This window comes from Rhipicephalus microplus, chromosome 9, assembly GCF_043290135.1.
Source record: "Rhipicephalus microplus isolate Deutch F79 chromosome 9, USDA_Rmic, whole genome shotgun sequence".
In the NCBI taxonomy this organism is placed as follows: Eukaryota; Metazoa; Arthropoda; class Arachnida; order Ixodida; family Ixodidae; genus Rhipicephalus; species Rhipicephalus microplus.
The window spans coordinates 115,474,785-115,493,333 of NC_134708.1; the positions used below are offsets into that span (position 1 = coordinate 115,474,785).

At 52.1% G+C, this 18,549-nt stretch overlaps 1 non-coding gene across 1 annotated transcript; it reads left to right on the forward strand.

The window, feature by feature from the left end:
• The first annotated feature begins 3,363 nt into the window (after window positions 1-3,363).
• Window positions 3,364-3,437, forward strand: TRNAN-GUU (transfer RNA asparagine (anticodon GUU)). Its single transcript has one exon. It is a non-coding gene; the product is annotated as a tRNA-Asn (tRNA).
• The last annotated feature ends 15,112 nt before the right edge of the window (window positions 3,438-18,549 follow it).

Below are 18,549 nucleotides of genomic sequence, written 5' to 3' on the forward strand. Positions count from 1 at the left end.
CGACTGTCTCCTTGGCGCAATTCGCTAGCACATTTGGCTGGTAACCGAAAAATTGGAGTTTCGAGCCCTCCCGGGAGTGGTGTGTTGCTTTTTTTCGCGCTTATAGCTTTGAAGATATGTTCTAATGGTGGTGAGAGTGGAGCACGACTGTCTCCGTGGCGCAATTGGCTAGCACGTTCGGCTGTTAACCGAAACATTGGAGTTTCGAGCCCTCCCGGGAGTGGTGTGTTGCTTTTTTCTTTGCGCTGATAGCTTCGAAGATATGTTCTGATGGTGGTGAGAGTGGAGCGTGACTGTCTCCGTTGCGCAATTGGCTAGCGCGATCGGCTGTTTACCGAAAGGTTGGAGGTTCGAGCCCACCCGGTGGTGGTGCGGCGCTTTTATTTCTTTGGGCTGATAGCTCTGATGAAATGTTCTGACGGTGGTTAGAATGGAGCACGACTGTCTCGGTGGCGCAGTTTGCTAGCGTGATTGGCTGTTAAGCGAAAGGTTGGAGGTTCGAGCCCTCCCTGGAGTGATGTGTTGCTTTTTTCTTTGCGCTGATAACTTTGGAGACATGTTCTCACGGTGGTGAGATCTGCGCACGACTGTCTCCATGGCGCAATTGGCTAGCACGTTGGGCTGTTAACCGAAAAATTGTAGGTTTGAGCTCTCCCGAAAGTGGTGTCTTGCTTTTTTCTTTGCGCTGACAGCTTTGAAGATATCTTCTAATGGTGGTGAAAGTGGAGCACGACTGTCTCCGTGACCCAATTGGCTAGCGCCATCCGCTGTTAACCCAAAGGTTGGAGGTTCGAGCCAACCCGGTGGTGGTGCGTTGCTTTTTTTTGGGGCTGATAGCTCTGAAGAAATGTTCTGACGGTGTTGAGCGTGGAGCACGACTGTCTCCGTGGCGCAATTGGCTAGCGCGATCGGCTGTTTACCAAAGGTTGGAGGATCGAGCCCACCTGGTGGTGGTGCGGCGCTTTTTTTCCTTTGGGCTGATAGCTCTGAAGAAATGTTCTGACGGTGGTTATAGTGGAGCACGACTGTCTCCGTGGCGCAATTGGCTAGCGCAATCGGCTGTTAACCAAAGGTCTGAGGTTCGAGCCCTTCCGGGAGTGGTGTGTTGCTTTTTTTTTCTTTGGGCTGATAGATTTGAAGACATGTTCTGATGGTGGCTAGAGTGGAGCAGGACTGTCTCCGTGGCGCAACTGGCTAGCGCGTTCGGCCGTATAACGAAAGGTTGAAAGTTCGAGCCCACCCGGTGGTGGTGCGGGGTTTTTTTCTTTGGGCTGATAGCTTTGAAGATATGTTCTGATGGTGATGAGTGTGAAGCAGGACTGTCTCCATGGCGCAATTGGCTAGCGCGATCGACTGTTAACCGAAAGGTTGGAGGTTCGAGTCCAGCCGCTGGTGGTGCGGCGCTTTTTTTGGGCTGATAGCTTTGAAGATTTGTTCTGATGGTGGTGAGAGTATAGCAGGACTGTCTCCGTGGCGCAGTTTGCTAGCGTGATCGGCTGTTAAGCGAAAGGTTGGAGTTTCGAGCCCTCCCGGGAGTGGTGTGTTGCTTTTTTCTTTGCGCTGATAACTTTGGAGACATGTTCTCACGGTGGTGAGATCTGAGCACGACTGTCTCCATGGCGCAATTTGCTAGCACGTTGGGCTGTTAACCGTAAAATTGTAGGTTTGAGCTCTCCCGAAAGTGGTGTGTTGCTTTTTTCTTTGCGCTGACAGCTTTGAAGATATCTTCTAATGGTGGTGAGAGTGGAGCACGACTGTCTCCGTGACCCAATTGGCTAGCGCCATCCGCTGTTAACCCAAAGGTTGGAGGTTCGAGCCAACCCGGTGGTGGTGCGTTGCTTTTTTTTGGGGCTGATAGCTCTGAAGAAATGTTCTGACGGTGCTGAGCGTGGAGCACGACTGTCTCCGTGGCGTATTTGGCTAGCGCGATCGGCTGTTTACCGAAAGGTTGGAGGATCGAGCCCACCTGGTGGTGGTGCGGCGCTTTTTTTCCTTTGGGCTGATAGCTCTGAAGAAATGTTCTGACGGTGGTTAGAGTGGAGCACGACTGTCTCCGTTGCGCAACTGGCTAGCGCAATCGGCTGTTAACCAAAGGTCTGAGGTTCAAGCCCTTCCGGGAGTGGTGTGTTGCTTTTTTTTCTTTGAGCTGATAGCTTTGAAGATATGTTCTGATGGTGGCTAGAGTGGAGCAGGACTGTCTCCGTGGCGCAATTGGCTAGCGCGTTCGGCCGTTAAACGAAAGGTTGAAGGTTCGAGCCCACCCGGTGGTGGTGCGGGCTTTTTTTCTTTGGGCTGATAGCTTTGAAGTTATGTTCTGATGGTGATGAGAGTGAAGCAGGACTGTCTCCATGGCGCAATTGGCTAGCGCGATCGACTGTTAACCGAAAGGCTGGAGGTTCGAGCCCACCCGGTGGTGGTGCGGCGCTTTTTTTCTTTGGGCTGATAGCTCTGAAGATATGTTCTGATGGTGGTGAGAGTAGAGCAGAACTGTGTCCGTGGCGCAATTGGCTAGCGCGATCGGCTGTTAACCGAAAGCTTGGAGTTTGGAGCCCACCCGGTAGTGGTGCGGCGCTTTTTTTTCTTTGAGCTGATAGCTTTGAAGATATGTTCTGATGGTGGTGAGAGTGGAACAGGACTGTATCCGTGGCGCAATTGATTTTCATTGTATTTTTTTAATAATTGCCTATGTATAGAAACTAGCTGCAAGCTAATAAGTATGCATATCTGCAAGAAAAAATGTATTACTGTGTTATCTGTATCACATGATTGTTTTTTTTTATGTTGTTACCTCAGAGCTGACCTGTACACTTTTTTATGTTGCACATTGTATTGGACCGTCCACTAGCCACTTTAGGCTATCGGTCCAAATAATCCCTGTAATTGCATATATCTATTTATGAAAATAAAGCTTCATTGATTGATTGAAAAAAAAAATTGGCTAGCGCGATCGGCTGTTATCCGAAAGGTTGGAGTTTCGAGCCCACCCGGGGACGGTGTGTCGCTTTTTTTTTCTTTGCGCTGATAGCTTTGAAGATATGTTCTGATGGGGGTGAGAGTGGAGCACGACTGTCTTCGTGGCGCAATTGGCTAGCGCGATCAGCTGTTAACAGAAAGGATGGAGGTTCGAGCCCACCCGGGGGTGGTGCGGTGCTTTTTTTTCTTTGGGCTGATAGCTTTGAAAATATGTTCTGATGTTGGTGAGAGTGGAGCAAGACTGTCTCCATGGCGCAATTGGCGAGCGCGATCGGCTGTTAACCGAAAGGTTGGAGGTTCGAGCCCGCCCGGTGGTAGTGCGGCGCTTTTTTTCTTTGAGCTGATAGCTTTGAAGATATGTTCTGATGGTGGTGAAAGTGGAGCAGGACTGTCTCCGTAGCGCAATTGGCTAGCGCGATCGGTTGTTAACCGAGAGGTTGGAGGTTTGAGCCCACCCGGGGACGGTGTGTCGCTTTTTTTCTTTTCGCTGATTGCTTTGAAGATATGTTCTGATGGTGGTGAGAGTGGAACACGACTGTCTCCGTGGCGCAATTGGCTAGTGCAATCTGCTGTTGACCGAAAGGTTGGAGGTTCGAGCCCACCCGGTGGTGGTGTGGCGCTTCTATTTCTTTCAGCTGATAGCTCTGAATAAATATTCTGACGGTGGTGAGAGTGGAGCACGACTGTCTCCGTGGCGCAGTTGGCTAGCTTGATTTGCAGTTAACCTAAACGTTGGAGGTTCGAGCCCACCCGATGGTGTTGCGGCACTTTTTTTTGGGCTGATAGCTTTGAAGATATGTTCTGATGGTGGTGAGAGTATAGCAGGACTGTCTCCGTGGTGCAGTTTGCTAGCGTGATCGGCTGTTAAGCTAAAGGTTTGAGGTTCGAGCCCTCCCGGGAGTGGTGTGTTGCTTTTTTCGTTGCGCTGATAACTTTGGAGACATGTTCTCACGGTGGTGAGATCTGAGCACGACTGTCTCCATGGCGCAATTGGCTAGCACGTTGGGTTGTTAACCGAAAAATTGTAGGTTTGAGCTCTCCCGAAAGTGGTGTGTTGCTTTTTTCTTTGCACTGACAGCTTTTAAGATATCTTCTAATGGTGGTGAGAGCGGAGCACGACTGTCTCCGTGACCCAATTGGCTAGCGCGATCCGCTGTTAACCTAAAGGTTGGAGGTTCGAGCCAACCCGGTGCTGGTGCGTTGCTTTTTTTGGGGCTGATAGCTCTGAAGAAATGTTCTGACGTTGTTGAGCGTGGAGCACGACTGTCTCCGTGGCGCAATTGGCTAGCGCGATCGGCTGTTTACTGAAAGGTTCGAGGTTCGAGCCCACCTGGTGGTGGTGCGGCGCTTTTTTTCCTTTGGGCTGATAGCTCTGAAGAAATGTTCTGACGGTGGTTAGAGTGGAGCACGACTGTCTCCGTGGCGGAATTGGCTAGCGCAATCGGCTGTTAACCTAAAGGTCTGTGGTTCGAGCCCTTCCGGGAGTGGTGTGTTGCTTTTTTTTCTTTGGGCTGATAGCTTTGAAGATATGTTCTGATGGTGGTTAGAGTGGAGCAGGACTGCCTCCGTGGCGCAATTGGCTAGCGCGTTCGGACGTTAAACGAAAGGTTGAAGGTTCGAGCCCACCTGGTGGTGGTGCGGGCTTTTTTTCTTTGGGCTGATAGCTTTGAAGATATGTTCTGATGGTGATGAGAGTGAAGCAGGACTGTCTCCAAGGCGCAATTGGCTAGCGCGATCGACTGTTAACCGAAAGGTTGGAGGTTCGAGCCCACCCGGTGGTGGTGCGGCGCTTTTTTTCTTTGGGCTGATAGCTTTGAAGATATGTTCTGATGGTGGTGAGAGTGGAGCAGGACTGTCTCCGTGGCGCAATTGGCTAGAGCGATTGGCTGTTAACCGAAAGCTTGGAGTTTGGAGCCCACCCGGTAATGGTGCGGCGCTTTTTTTTCTTTGAGCTGATAGCTTTGAAGATATGTTCTGATGGTGGTGAGAGTGGAACAGGACTGTATCCGTGGCGCAATTGGCTAGCGCGATCGGCTGTTATCCGAAAGGTTGGAGTTTCGAGCCCACCCGGGGACGGTGTGTCGCTTTTTTTTTCTTTGCGCTGATAGCTTTGAAGATATGTTCTGATGGGGGTGAGAGTGGAGCACGACTGTCTTCGTGGCGCAATTGGCTAGCGCGATCGGCTGTTAACAGAAAGGATGGAGGTTCGAGCCCACCCGGGAGTGGTGCGGCGCTTTTTTTTCTTTGGGCTGATAGCTTTGAGGATATGTTCTGATGTTGGTGAGAGTGGAGCACGACTGTCTCAATGGCGCAATTGGCTAGCGTGATTTGCAGTTAACCTAAAAGTTGGAGGTTCGAGCCCACCCGATGGTGGTGCGGCTCTTTTTTTTTGGGCTGATAGCTTTGAAGATATGTTCTGATGGTGGTGAGAGTATAGCAGTACTGTCTCCGTGGCGCAGTTTGCTAGCGTGATCGGCTGTTAAGCAAAAGGTGGGAGGTTCGAGCCCTCCCGGGAGTGGTGTGTTGCTTTTTTCTTTGTGCTGATAACTTTGGAGACATGTTCTCACGGTGGTGAGTTCTGAGCACGACTGTCTCCATGGCGCAATTGGCTAGCACGTTGGGCTGTTAACCGAAAAATTGTAGGTTTGAGCTCTCCCGAAAGTGGTGTGTTGCTTTTTTCTTTGCGCTGACAGCTTTGAAGATATCTTCTAATGGTGGTAGTGGAGCACGACTGTCTCCGTGACCCAATTGGCTAGCACGATCCGCTGTTAACCTAAAGGTTGGAGGTTCGAGCCAACCTGGTGGTGGTGCGTTGCTTTTTTTGGGGGCTGATAGCTCTGAAGAAATGTTCTGACGGTGTTGAGCGTGGAGCACGACTGTCTGCGTGAAGCAATTGGCTAGCGCGATCGGCTGTTAACCGAAAGTTTGGAGGTTCGAGCCCACCCGGTGGTGGTGCGGCGATTTTTTCGTTGTGCTGTTAGCTTTGAAAATATGTTCTGATGGTGGTGAAAGTATAGCAGGACTGTCTCCGTGGCGCAATTTGCTAGCGCTATCGGCTGTTAACCGAAAGGTTGGAGGTTCGAGCCCACCCGGTGGTGTTCGGCGCTTTTTTTTCTTTGGGCTGATAGCTCTGAATAAATGTTCTGACGGTGGTGAGAGTGTAGCGCGACTGTCTCCATGGCGCAACTGGCTATCGTGATCGGCTGTTAACCGAAAGGTTGGAGTTTCCAGCCGACCCGGTAGTGGTGCGGCGCTTTTTTTTCTTTAGGCTGATAGCTTTGAAGATATGTTCTGATGGTGGCGAGAGTGAAGCAGGACTGTCTCCGTGGCGCAATTGGCTAGCGCGTTCGGACGTTGGTTGAAAAAGGTTGGTTGAAAGGTTGAAGGTTCGAGCCCACCTGGTGGTGGTGCGGGCTTTTTTTCTTTGGGCTGATAGCTTTGAAGATATGTTCTGATGTTGGTGAAAGTGGAGCACGACTGTCTCAATGGCGCAATTGGCTAGCGTGATTTGCAGTTAACCTAAAAGTTGGAGGTTCGAGCCCACCCGATGGTGGTGCGGCGATTTTTTCGTTGTGCTGTTAGCTTTGAAAATATGTTCTGATGGTGGTGAAAGTATAGCAGGACTGTCTCCGTGGCGCAATTTGCTAGCGCTATCGGCTGTTAACCGAAAGGTTGGAGGTTCGAGCCCACCCGGTGGTGGTGCGGCGCTTTTTTTTTCTTTGGGCTGATAGCTCTGAATAAATGTTCTGACGGTGGTGAGAGTGTAGCGCGACTGTCTCCATGGCGCAACTGGCTAGCGTGATCGGCTGTTAACCGAAAGGTTGGAGGTTCGAGCCCACCCGGTGGTGGTGCGGCGCTTTTTTTTCTTTGGGCTGATAGCTTTGAAGATATGTTCTAATGGTGGTGAGAGTGGAGCAGGACTGTCTCCGTGGCGCAATTGGCTAGCGCGATCGGCTGTTAATCGAAAGCTTGGAGTTTTGAGCCCACCCGGTAGTGGTGCGGCCCTTTTTTTTCTTTTGGCTGATAGCTTTGAAGATATGTTCTGATGGTGGTGAGATTGGAGCAGGACTGTCTCCGTGGCGCAATTGGCGAGCGTGATCGGCTGATAACCGAAAGGTTGGAGGTTCGAGCCCACTCGGTGGTGGTAAGGCGCTTTTTTTTTCTTTGGGCTGATAGCTTTGAAGATATCTTCTGATGGTGGTGAGAGTGGAGCAGGACTGTCTCCGTGGCGCATTTGGCTAGCGCGATCGGCTGTTAACCGAAAGCTTGGAGTTTCGAGCCCACCCGGTAGTGGTGCGGCGCTTTTTTTTTCTTTGCGCTGATGGCTTTGGAGAAATGTTCTGACGGTGGTGAGATTGTAGCACGACTGTCTCCATGGCACAATTGGCTAGCACGTTCGGCTGTTAACCGAAAAATTGGAGTTTCGAGCCCTCCCGGGATTGGTGTGTTGCTTTTTTTCTTTGCGCTGATAGCATTGAAGATATGTTCTGATGGTGGTGAGAGTGAAGCACGACTGTCTCCGTGGCGCAATTGGCTAGCGCGATCGGCTGTTACCGAAAGGTTGGAGGTTCGAGCCCACCTGGCGGTGGTGCAGCGCTTTTTTTTGGCTGATAGCTTTCTAGAAATGTTCTGACGGTGGTGAGATTGGAGCACGACTGTCTCCTTGGCGCAATTCGCTAGCACATTCGGCTGGAAACCGAAAAATGGGAGTTTCAAGCCCTCCCGGGAATGGTGTGTCGCGTTTTTTGTTGCGCTGATAGCTTTGAAAGTATGTTCTGATGGTGGTGAGACTGGAGCACGACTGCCTCCGTGGCGCAATCGGCTAGCGCGATCTGCTGTTGACCGAAAGGTTGGAGGTTCGAGCCCACCCGGTGGTGGTGCGGAAATGTTTTTGGGCCGATAGCTTTGAAGATATGTTCTGATGGTGGTGAAAGTATAGCAGGACTGTCTCCGTGGCGCAATTTGCTAGCGCTATCGGCTGTTAACCGAAACATTGGAGGTTCGAGCCCACCCGGTGGTGGTGCGGCGCTTTTTCTTCTTTGGGCTGATAGCTCTGAATAAATGTTCTGACGGTGGTGAGAGTGTAGCACGACTGTCTCCATGGCGCAACTGGCTAGCGTGATCGGCTGTTAACCGAAAAATTGGAGTTTCGAGCCCTCCCGGGAGTGGTGTGTCGCTTTTTTTTCTTTGCGCTGATAGCTTTGAAGATATGTTGTGATGGGGGTGAGAGTGGAGCACGACTGTCTCCGTCGCGCAATTGGCTAGCGCGATCAGCTGTTAACAGAAAGGATGGAGGTTCGAGCCCGCCCGGGGGTGGTGCGGCGCTTTTTTTTCTTTGGGCTGATAGCTTTGAAGATATGTTGTGATGTTGGTGAGAGTGGAGCACGACTGTCTCTGTGGCGCAATTGGCTAGCGCCGTCAGCCTGTTAACCGAAAGGTTGGAGGTTCGAGCCCACCCGGTGGTGGTGCGGCGCTTTTTTTTCTTTGCACTGATAGCTTTGGAGAAATGTTCTGATGGTGGTGAGAGAGTAGCGCGACTGTCTCCATGGCGCAATTGGCTAGCGTGATCGGCTGTTAACCGAAAGGTTGGATGTTCGAGCCCACCCGGTGGTGGTGCGGCGCTTTTTTTTCTTTGGGCTGATAGCTCTGAAGAAATGTTTTGATGGTGGTGAAAGTGGAGCACGACTGTCTCCGTGGCGCAATTGGCTAGCACCTTCGGCTGTTAACCGAAAAATTGGAGTTTCGAGCCCTCCCGGGAGTGGTGTGTTGCTTTTTTCTTTGCGCTGATAGCTTTGAAGATATGTTCTGATGGTGGTGATAGTGGAGCACGACTGTCTCCGTGGCGCAATTGGCTAGCACGTTCGGGTGTTAACCGAAAAATTGGAGTTTCCAGCCCTCCCGGGAGTGGTGTGTTGCTTTTTTCTTTGCGCTGATAGCTTTCAAGATATGTTCTGATGGTGGTGAGAATGGAGCGTGACTGTCTTCTTGGCGCAATTGGCTAGCGCGATCGGCTGTTTACCGAAAGGTTGGAGGTTCGAGCCCACCCGGTGGTTGTGCAGCGCTTTTTTCCTTTGGGCTGATAGCTTTGAAGATATGTTCTGGCGGTGGTGAGATTGGAGCACGACTGTCTCCTTGGCGCAATTCGCTAGCACATTTGGCTGGTAACTGAAAAATTGGAGTTTCGAGCCCTCCCGGGAGTGGTGTGTCGCGTTATTCGTTGCGCTGATAGCTTTGAAAATATGTTCTAATGGTGCTGAGACTGCAGCACGACTGTCTTCGTGGCGCAATTGGCTAGCGCGATCTGCTGTTGACCGAAAGGTTGGAGGTTCGAGCCCACCCGGTGGTGGTGCGGCGCTTCTTTTTCTTTGGGCTGATAGCTCTGAAGAAATATTCTGACGGTGGTGAGAGCGGAGCACGACTGTCTCCGTGGCGCAATTGGCTAGCGCGATCGGCAGTTAACCGAAAAGTTGGAGGTTCGAGCCCACGTGGTGGTGGTGCAGAATTTTTTTGGGGGGCCGATTGCTTTGAAGATATGTTCTGATGGTGGTGAGAGTATAGCAGGACTGTCTCCGTGGCGCAATTTGCTAGCGCTATCGGCTGTTAACCGAAAGGTTGGAGGTTCGAGCCCACCCGGTGGTGGTGCGGCGCTTTTTTTTCTTTGCGCTGATAGCTTTGAAGATATGTTCTGATGGTGGTGAGAGTGGAGCGTGACTGTCTCCGTGGCGCAATTGGCTAGCGCAATCGGCTGTTTACCGAAAGGTTGGAGGTTCGAGCCCACCCGGTGGTGGTGCAGCGCTTTTTTTCTTTGGGCTGATAGCTTTGAAGATATGTTCTCATGGTGGTGAGAGTGGAGCAGGACTGTCTCCGTGGCGCAATTGGCTAGCGCGATCGGCTGTTAACCGAAAGGCTGGAGGTTCGTTCCCACCCGGTGGTGGTGCGGCGCTTTTTTTCTTTGAACTGATAGCTTTGAAGATATGTTCTTATGGTGGTGAGAGTAGAGCAGGACTGTATCCGTGGCGCAATTGGCTAGCGCGATCGGCTGTTATCCGAAAGGTTGTTGTTTCGAGCCCACCCGGGGACGGTGTGTCGCTTTTTTTTTCTTTGCGCTCATAGCTTTGAAGATATGTTCTGATGGGGGTGAGAGTGGAGCACGACTGTCTCCGCCGCGCAATTGGCTAGCGCGATCAGCTGTTAACCGAAAGGTTGCAGGTTCGAGCCCACCCGGTGGTGGTGCGGCGCTTTTTTTTCTTTGCACTGATAGCTTTGGAGAAATGTTCTGACGGTAGTGAGATTGGAGCACGACTGTCTCCTTGGCGCAATTCGCTAGCACATTCGGCTGGTAACCGAAAAATTGGAGTTTCGAGCCCTCCCGGGAGTGGTGTGTCGCGTTTTTTGTTGCGCTGATAGCTTTGAAAATATGTTCTGATGGTGGTGAGACTGAAGCACGACTGTCTCCGTGGCGCAATTGGCTTGCGCGATCTGCTGTTGACCGAAAGGTTGGAGGTTCGAGCCCACCCGGTGGTGGAACGGCGCTTCTTTTTCTTTGGGCTGATAGCTCTGAAGAAATATTCTGACGGTGGTTAGAGTGGAGCACGACAGTCTCCGTGGCGCAATTGGCTCGCGCGATCGGCAGTTAACCGAAAAGTTGGAGGTTCGAGCCCACGTGGTGGTGGTGGTGCGGAAATTTTTTTTGGGGCCGATAGCTTTGAAGATATGTTCTGATGGAGGTGAGAGTATAGCAGGACTGTCTCCGTGGCGCAATTTGCTAGCGCTATCGGCTGTTAACCGAAAGGTTGGATGTTCGAGCCCACCCGGTGGTGGTGCGGCGCTCTTTTTTCTTTGGGCTGATAGCTCTGAATAAATGTTCTGATGGTGGTGAGAGAGTAGCGGGACTGTCTCCATGGCGCAATTGACTAGCGTGATCGGCTGTTAACCGAAAGGTTGGAGGTTCGAGCCCACCCGGTGGTGGTGCGGCGCTTTTTTTTCTTTGGGCTGATAGCTCTGAAGAAATGTTTTGATGGTGGTGAAAGTGGAGCACGACTGTCTCCGTGGCGCAATTGGCTAGCACGTTCGGCTGTTAACCGAAAAATTGGAGTTTCGAGCCCTCCCGGGAGTGGTGTGTTGCTTTTTTCTTTGCGCTGATAGCTTTGAAGATATGTTCTGATGGTGGTGAGAGTGGAGCGTGACTGTCTCCGTGGCGCAATTGGCTAGCGCAATCGGCTGTTTACCGAAAGGTTGGAGGTTCGAGCCCACCCGGTGGTGGTGCAGCGCTTTTTTTCTTTGGGCTGATAGCTTTGAAGATATGTTCTCATGGTGGTAAGAGTGGAGCAGGACGGTCTCCGTGGCGCAATTGGCCTGCGCGATCGGCTGTTAACCGAAAGGTTGGAGGTTCGTTCCCACCCGGTGGTGGTGCGGCGCTTTTTTTCTTTGGACTGATAGCTCTGAAGAAATGTTCTGACGGTGGTGAGAAAGGAGCACGACTGTCTCCGTGGCGCAATTGGCTAGCGCAATCGGCTGTTAACGGAAAGGTTGGAGGTTCGAGCCCTCTCGGGAGTGGTGTGTTGCTTTTTTTTCTTTGGGCTGATAGCTTTGAAGATGTGTTCTGATGGTGGTGAGAATGGAGCAGGACTGTCTCCGTGGCGCAATTGGCTAGCGCGATCGGCTCTTAACCGAAAGGTTGGAGGTTCGAGCCCACTCGGTGGTGGTAAGGCGCTTTTTTTTTCTTTGGGCTGATAGCTTTGAAGATATCTTCTGATGGTGGTGAGAGTGGAGCAGGACTGTCTCCGTGGCGCATTTGGCTAGCGCGATCGGCTGTTAACCGAAAGCTTGGAGTTTCGAGCCCACCCGGTAGTGGTGCGGCGCTTTTTTTTTCTTTGCGCTGATGGCTTTGGAGAAATGTTCTGACGGTGGTGAGATTGTAGCACGACTGTCTCCATGGCGCAATTGGCAAGCACGTTCGGCTGTTTACCGAAAAATTGAAGTTTCGAGCCCTCCCGGGATTGGTGTGTTGCTCTTTTTCTTTGCGCTGATAGCATTGAAGATATGTTCTGATGGTGGTGAGAGTGAAGCACGACTGTCTCCGTGGCGCAATTGGCTAGCGCGATCGGCTGTTACCGAAAGGTTGGAGGTTCGAGCCCACCTGGCGGTGGTGCAGCGCTTTTTTTGGCTGATAGCTTTCTAGAAATGTTCTGACGGTGGTGAGATTGGAGCACGACTGTCTCCTTGGCGCAATTCGCTAGCACATTCGGCTGGTAACCGAAAAATGGGAGTTTCAAGCCCTCCCGGGAATGGTGTGTCGCGTTTTTCGTTGCGCTGATAGCTTTGAAAGTATGTTCTGATGGTGGTGAGACTGGAGCACGACTGCCTCCGTGGCGCAATCGGCTAGCGCGATCTGCTGTTGACCGAAAGGTTGGAGGTTCGAGCCCACCCGGTGGTGGTGCGGAAATGTTTTTGGGCCGATAGCTTTGAAGATATGTTCTGATGGTGGTGAAAGTATAGCAGGACTGTCTCCGTGGCGCAATTTGCTAGCGCTATCGGCTGTTAACCGAAACATTGGAGGTTCGAGCCCACCCGGTGGTGGTGCGGCGCTTTTTCTTCTTTGGGCTGATAGCTCTGAATAAATGTTCTGACGGTGGTGAGAGTGTAGCACGACTGTCTCCATGGCGCAACTGGCTAGCGTGATCGGCTGTTAACCGAAAAATTGGAGTTTCGAGCCCTCCCGGGAGTGGTGTGTCGCTTTTTTTTCTTTGTGCTGATAGCTTTGAAGATATGTTGTGATGGGGGTGAGAGTGGAGCACGACTGTCTCCGTCGCGCAATTGGCTAGCGCGATCAGCTGTTAACAGAAAGGATGGAGGTTCGAGCCCGCCCGGGGGTGGTGCGGCGCTTTTTTTTCTTTGGGCTGATAGCTTTGAAGATATGTTGTGATGTTGGTGAGAGTGGAGCACGACTGTCTCTGTGGCGCAATTGGCTAGCGCCGTCAGCCTGTTAACCGAAAGGTTGGAGGTTCGAGCCCACCCGGTGGTGGTGCGGCGCTTTTTTTTCTTTGCACTGATAGCTTTGGAGAAATGTTCTGATGGTGGTGAGAGAGTAGCGCGACTGTCTCCATGGCGCAATTGGCTAGCGTGATCGGCTGTTAACCGAAAGGTTGGATGTTCGAGCCCACCCGGTGGTGGTGCGGCGCTTTTTTTTCTTTGGGCTGATAGCTCTGAAGAAATGTTTTGATGGTGGTGAAAGTGGAGCACGACTGTCTCCGTGGCGCAATTGGCTAGCACCTTCGGCTGTTAACCGAAAAATTGGAGTTTCGAGCCCTCCCGGGAGTGGTGTGTTGCTTTTTTCTTTGCGCTGATAGCTTTGAAGATATGTTCTGATGGTGGTGATAGTGGAGCACGACTGTCTCCGTGGCGCAATTGGCTAGCACGTTCGGGTGTTAACCGAAAAATTGGAGTTTCCAGCCCTCCCGGGAGTGGTGTGTTGCTTTTTTCTTTGCGCTGATAGCTTTCAAGATATGTTCTGATGGTGGTGAGAATGGAGCGTGACTGTCTTCTTGGCGCAATTGGCTAGCGCGATCGGCTGTTTACCGAAAGGTTGGAGGTTCGAGCCCACCCGGTGGTTGTGCAGCGCTTTTTTCCTTTGGGCTGATAGCTTTGAAGATATGTTCTGGCGGTGGTGAGATTGGAGCACGACTGTCTCCTTGGCGCAATTCGCTAGCACATTTGGCTGGTAACTGAAAAATTGGAGTTTCGAGCCCTCCCGGGAGTGGTGTGTCGCGTTATTCGTTGCGCTGATAGCTTTGAAAATATGTTCTAATGGTGCTGAGACTGCAGCACGACTGTCTTCGTGGCGCAATTGGCTAGCGCGATCTGCTGTTGACCGAAAGGTTGGAGGTTCGAGCCCACCCGGTGGTGGTGCGGCGCTTCTTTTTCTTTGGGCTGATAGCTCTGAAGAAATATTCTGACGGTGGTGAGAGTGGAGCACGACTGTCTCCGTGGCGCAATTGGCTAGCGCGATCGGCAGTTAACCGAAAAGTTGGAGGTTCGAGCCCACGTGGTGGTGGTGCAGAATTTTTTTGGGGGGCCGATTGCTTTGAAGATATGTTCTGATGGTGGTGAGAGTATAGCAGGACTGTCTCCGTGGCGCAATTTGCTAGCGCTATCGGCTGTTAACCGAAAGGTTGGAGGTTCGAGCCCACCCGGTGGTGGTGCGGCGCTTTTTTTTCTTTGCGCTGATAGCTTTGAAGATATGTTCTGATGGTGGTGAGAGTGGAGCGTGACTGTCTCCGTGGCGCAATTGGCTAGCGCAATCGGCTGTTTACCGAAAGGTTGGAGGTTCGAGCCCACCCGGTGGTGGTGCAGCGCTTTTTTTCTTTGGGCTGATAGCTTTGAAGATATGTTCTCATGGTGGTGAGAGTGGAGCAGGACTGTCTCCGTGGCGCAATTGGCTAGCGCGATCGGCTGTTAACCGAAAGGCTGGAGGTTCGTTCCCACCCGGTGGTGGTGCGGCGCTTTTTTTCTTTGAACTGATAGCTTTGAAGATATGTTCTTATGGTGGTGAGAGTAGAGCAGGACTGTATCCGTGGCGCAATTGGCTAGCGCGATCGGCTGTTATCCGAAAGGTTGTTGTTTCGAGCCCACCCGGGGACGGTGTGTCGCTTTTTTTTTCTTTGCGCTCATAGCTTTGAAGATATGTTCTGATGGGGGTGAGAGTGGAGCACGACTGTCTCCGCCGCGCAATTGGCTAGCGCGATCAGCTGTTAACCGAAAGGTTGCAGGTTCGAGCCCACCCGGTGGTGGTGCGGCGCTTTTTTTTCTTTGCACTGATAGCTTTGGAGAAATGTTCTGACGGTAGTGAGATTGGAGCACGACTGTCTCCTTGGCGCAATTCGCTAGCACATTCGGCTGGTAACCGAAAAATTGGAGTTTCGAGCCCTCCCGGGAGTGGTGTGTCGCGTTTTTTGTTGCGCTGATAGCTTTGAAAATATGTTCTGATGGTGGTGAGACTGAAGCACGACTGTCTCCGTGGCGCAATTGGCTTGCGCGATCTGCTGTTGACCGAAAGGTTGGAGGTTCGAGCCCACCCGGTGGTGGAACGGTGCTTCTTTTTCTTTGGGCTGATAGCTCTGAAGAAATATTCTGACGGTGGTTAGAGTGGAGCACGACAGTCTCCGTGGCGCAATTGGCTCGCGCGATCGGCAGTTAACCGAAAAGTTGGAGGTTCGAGCCCACGTGGTGGTGGTGGTGCGGAAATTTTTTTTGGGGCCGATAGCTTTGAAGATATGTTCTGATGGAGGTGAGAGTATAGCAGGACTGTCTCCGTGGCGCAATTTGCTAGCGCTATCGGCTGTTAACCGAAAGGTTGGATGTTCGAGCCCACCCGGTGGTGGTGCGGCGCTCTTTTTTCTTTGGGCTGATAGCTCTGAATAAATGTTCTGATGGTGGTGAGAGAGTAGCGGGACTGTCTCCATGGCGCAATTGACTAGCGTGATCGGCTGTTAACCGAAAGGTTGGAGGTTCGAGCCCACCCGGTGGTGGTGCGGCGCTTTTTTTCTTTGGGCTGATAGCTCTGAAGAAATGTTTTGATGGTGGTGAAAGTGGAGCACGACTGTCTCCGTGGCGCAATTGGCTAGCACGTTCGGCTGTTAACCGAAAAATTGGAGTTTCGAGCCCTCCCGGGAGTGGTGTGTTGCTTTTTTCTTTGCGCTGATAGCTTTGAAGATATGTTCTGATGGTGGTGAGAGTGGAGCGTGACTGTCTCCGTGGCGCAATTGGCTAGCGCAATCGGCTGTTTACCGAAAGGTTGGAGGTTCGAGCCCACCCGGTGGTGGTGCAGCGCTTTTTTTCTTTGGGCTGATAGCTTTGAAGATATGTTCTCATGGTGGTAAGAGTGGAGCAGGACGGTCTCCGTGGCGCAATTGGCCTGCGCGATCGGCTGTTAACCGAAAGGTTGGAGGTTCGTTCCCACCCGGTGGTGGTGCGGCGCTTTTTTTCTTTGGACTGATAGCTCTGAAGAAATGTTCTGACGGTGGTGAGAGTGGAGCACGACTGTCTCCGTGGCGCAATTGGCTAGCGCAATCGGCTGTTAACGGAAAGGTTGGAGGTTCGAGCCCTCTCGGGAGTGGTGTGTTGCTTTTTTTTCTTTGGGCTGATAGCTTTGAAGATGTGTTCTGATGGTGGTGAGATTGGAGCAGGACTGTCTCCGTGGCGCAATTGGCTAGCGCGATCGGCTCTTAACCGAAAGGTTGGAGGTTCGAGCCCACCCGGTGGTGGTGCGGCGCTTTTTTTTCTTTGGGCTGATAGCTTTGAAGATATGTTCTGATGGTGTTGAGAGTGGAGCAGGACTGTCTCCGTGGCGCAATTGGCTATTGCGATCGGCTGTTAACCGAAAGCTTGGAGTTTTGAGCCCACCCGGTAGTGGTGCGGCGCTTTTTTTCTTTTGGCTGATAGCTTTGAAGATATGTTCTGATGGTGGTGAGAGTGGAGCAGGACTGTCTCCGTGGCGCAATTGGCGAGCGTGATCGGCTGATAACCGAAAGGTTGGAGGTTCGAGCCCACCCGGTGGTGGTGCGGCGCTTTTTTTTCTTTGGGCTGATAGCTTTGAAGATATATTCTGATGGTGGTGAGAGTGGAGCAGGACTGTCTCCGTGGCGCATTTGGCTAGCGCGATCGGCTGTTAACCGAAAGCTTGGAGTTTCGAGCCCACCCGGTAGTGGTGCGGCGCTTTTTTTTCTTTGGGCGGATAGCTTTGAAGATATGTTCTGATGGCGGTGAGAGTGGAGCAGGACTGGGTCCGTGGCGCAATTGGCTAGCGCGATCGGCTGTTAACCGAAATGTTGGAGGATCGAGCCCACCCGGTGGTGCTGCGGCGGCGTTTTTTCTTTGGGCGGATAGCTTTGAAGATATGTTCTGATGGCGGTGAGAGTGGAGCAGGACTGGGTCCGTGGCGCAATTGGCTAGCGCGATCGGCTGTTAACCGAAATGTTGGAGGATCGAGCCCACCCGGTGGTGCTGCGGCGGCGTTTTTTCTTTGGGCTGATAGATTTGAAGATATGTTCTGATGGTGATGAGTGTGGAGCAGGACTGTCTCCGTGGCGCAATTGGCTAGCGCGATCGGCTGTTTACTGAAAGGTGGTAGGTTCGAGCCCAACCGGTGGTGGTGCGGCGCTGTTTTTTTCTTTGGCTTATAGCTTTGAAGATATGATCTCATGGAGGTGAGAGTAGAGCAGGACAGTCTCCGTGGCGCAATTGGCTAGCGCGATCGGCTGTTAACCGACGGGTTGGAGGTTCGAGCCCACCCGGTGGTGGTGCGGCGCTTTTTATTCTTTGGGCTGATAGCTCTGAAGAAATGTTCTGACGGTGGTGAGAGTGGAGCACGACTGTCTCCGTGGCGCAATTGGCTAGCGCGATCGGCTGTTAACCGAAAGCTTGGAGGTTCGAGCCCACCCGGTGGTGGTGCGGCGCTTTTTTTTCTTTAGGCTAATAGCTCTGAAGAAATGTTCTGACGGTGGTGAGAGTCGAGCACGACTGTCTCCATGGCGCAATCGGCTAGCACGTTCGGCTGTTAACCGAAAAGTTGGAGTTTCGAGCCCTCCCGGGAGTGGTGTGTTGCTTTGTTCTTTGCGCTGATAGCTTTGAAGATATGTTCTGATGGTGGTGAGAGTGGAGCACGACTGTCTCCGTGGCGCAATTGGCTAGCGCCGTCAGCTGTTAACCGAAAGGTTGGAGGTTCGAGCCCACCCGGTGGTGGTGCGGCGCTTTTTTTTCTTTGCACTGATAGCTTTGGAGAAATGTTCTGACGGTAGTGAGATTGGAGCACGACTGTCTCCTTGGCGCAATTCGCTAGCACATTGGGCTGGTAACCAAAAAATTGGAGTTTCGAGCCCTCCCGGGAGTGGTGTGTCGCGTTTTTCGTTGCGCTGATAGCTTTGAAAATATGTTCTGATGGTGGTGAGACTGAAGCACGACTGTCTCCGTGGCGCAATTGGCTTGCGCGATCTGCTGTTGACCGAAAGGTTGGAGGTTCGAGCCCACCCGGTGGTGGTGCGGCGCTTCTTTTTCTTTGGACTGATAGCTCTGAAGAAATATTCTGACGGTGGTGAGAGTGGAGCACGACTGTCTCCGTGGGCAATTGGCTCGCGCGATCGGCAGTTAACCGAAAAGTTGGACGTTCGAGCCCACGTGGTGGTGGTGCGGAAATTTTTTGGGGGGCCGATAGCTTTGAAGATATGTTGTGATGGAGGTGAGAGTATAGCAGGACTGTCTCCGTGGCGCAATTTGCTAGCGCCATTGGCTGTTAACCGAAAGGTTGGAGGTTCGAGCCCACCCGGTGGTGGTGCGGCGCTTTTTTTCTTTGGGCTGATAGCTCTGAATAAATGTTATGATGGTGGTGAGAGTGTAGCGCGACTGTCTTCATGGCGCAATTGGCTAGCGTGATCGGCTGTTAACCGAAAGGTTGGAGGTTTGAGCCCACCCGGTGGTGGTGCGGCGCTTTTTTTTTCTTCGGGCTGATAGCTCTGAAGAAATGTTTTGATGGTGGTGAAAGTGGAGCACGACTGTCTCCGTGGCGCAATTGGCTAGCCCCTT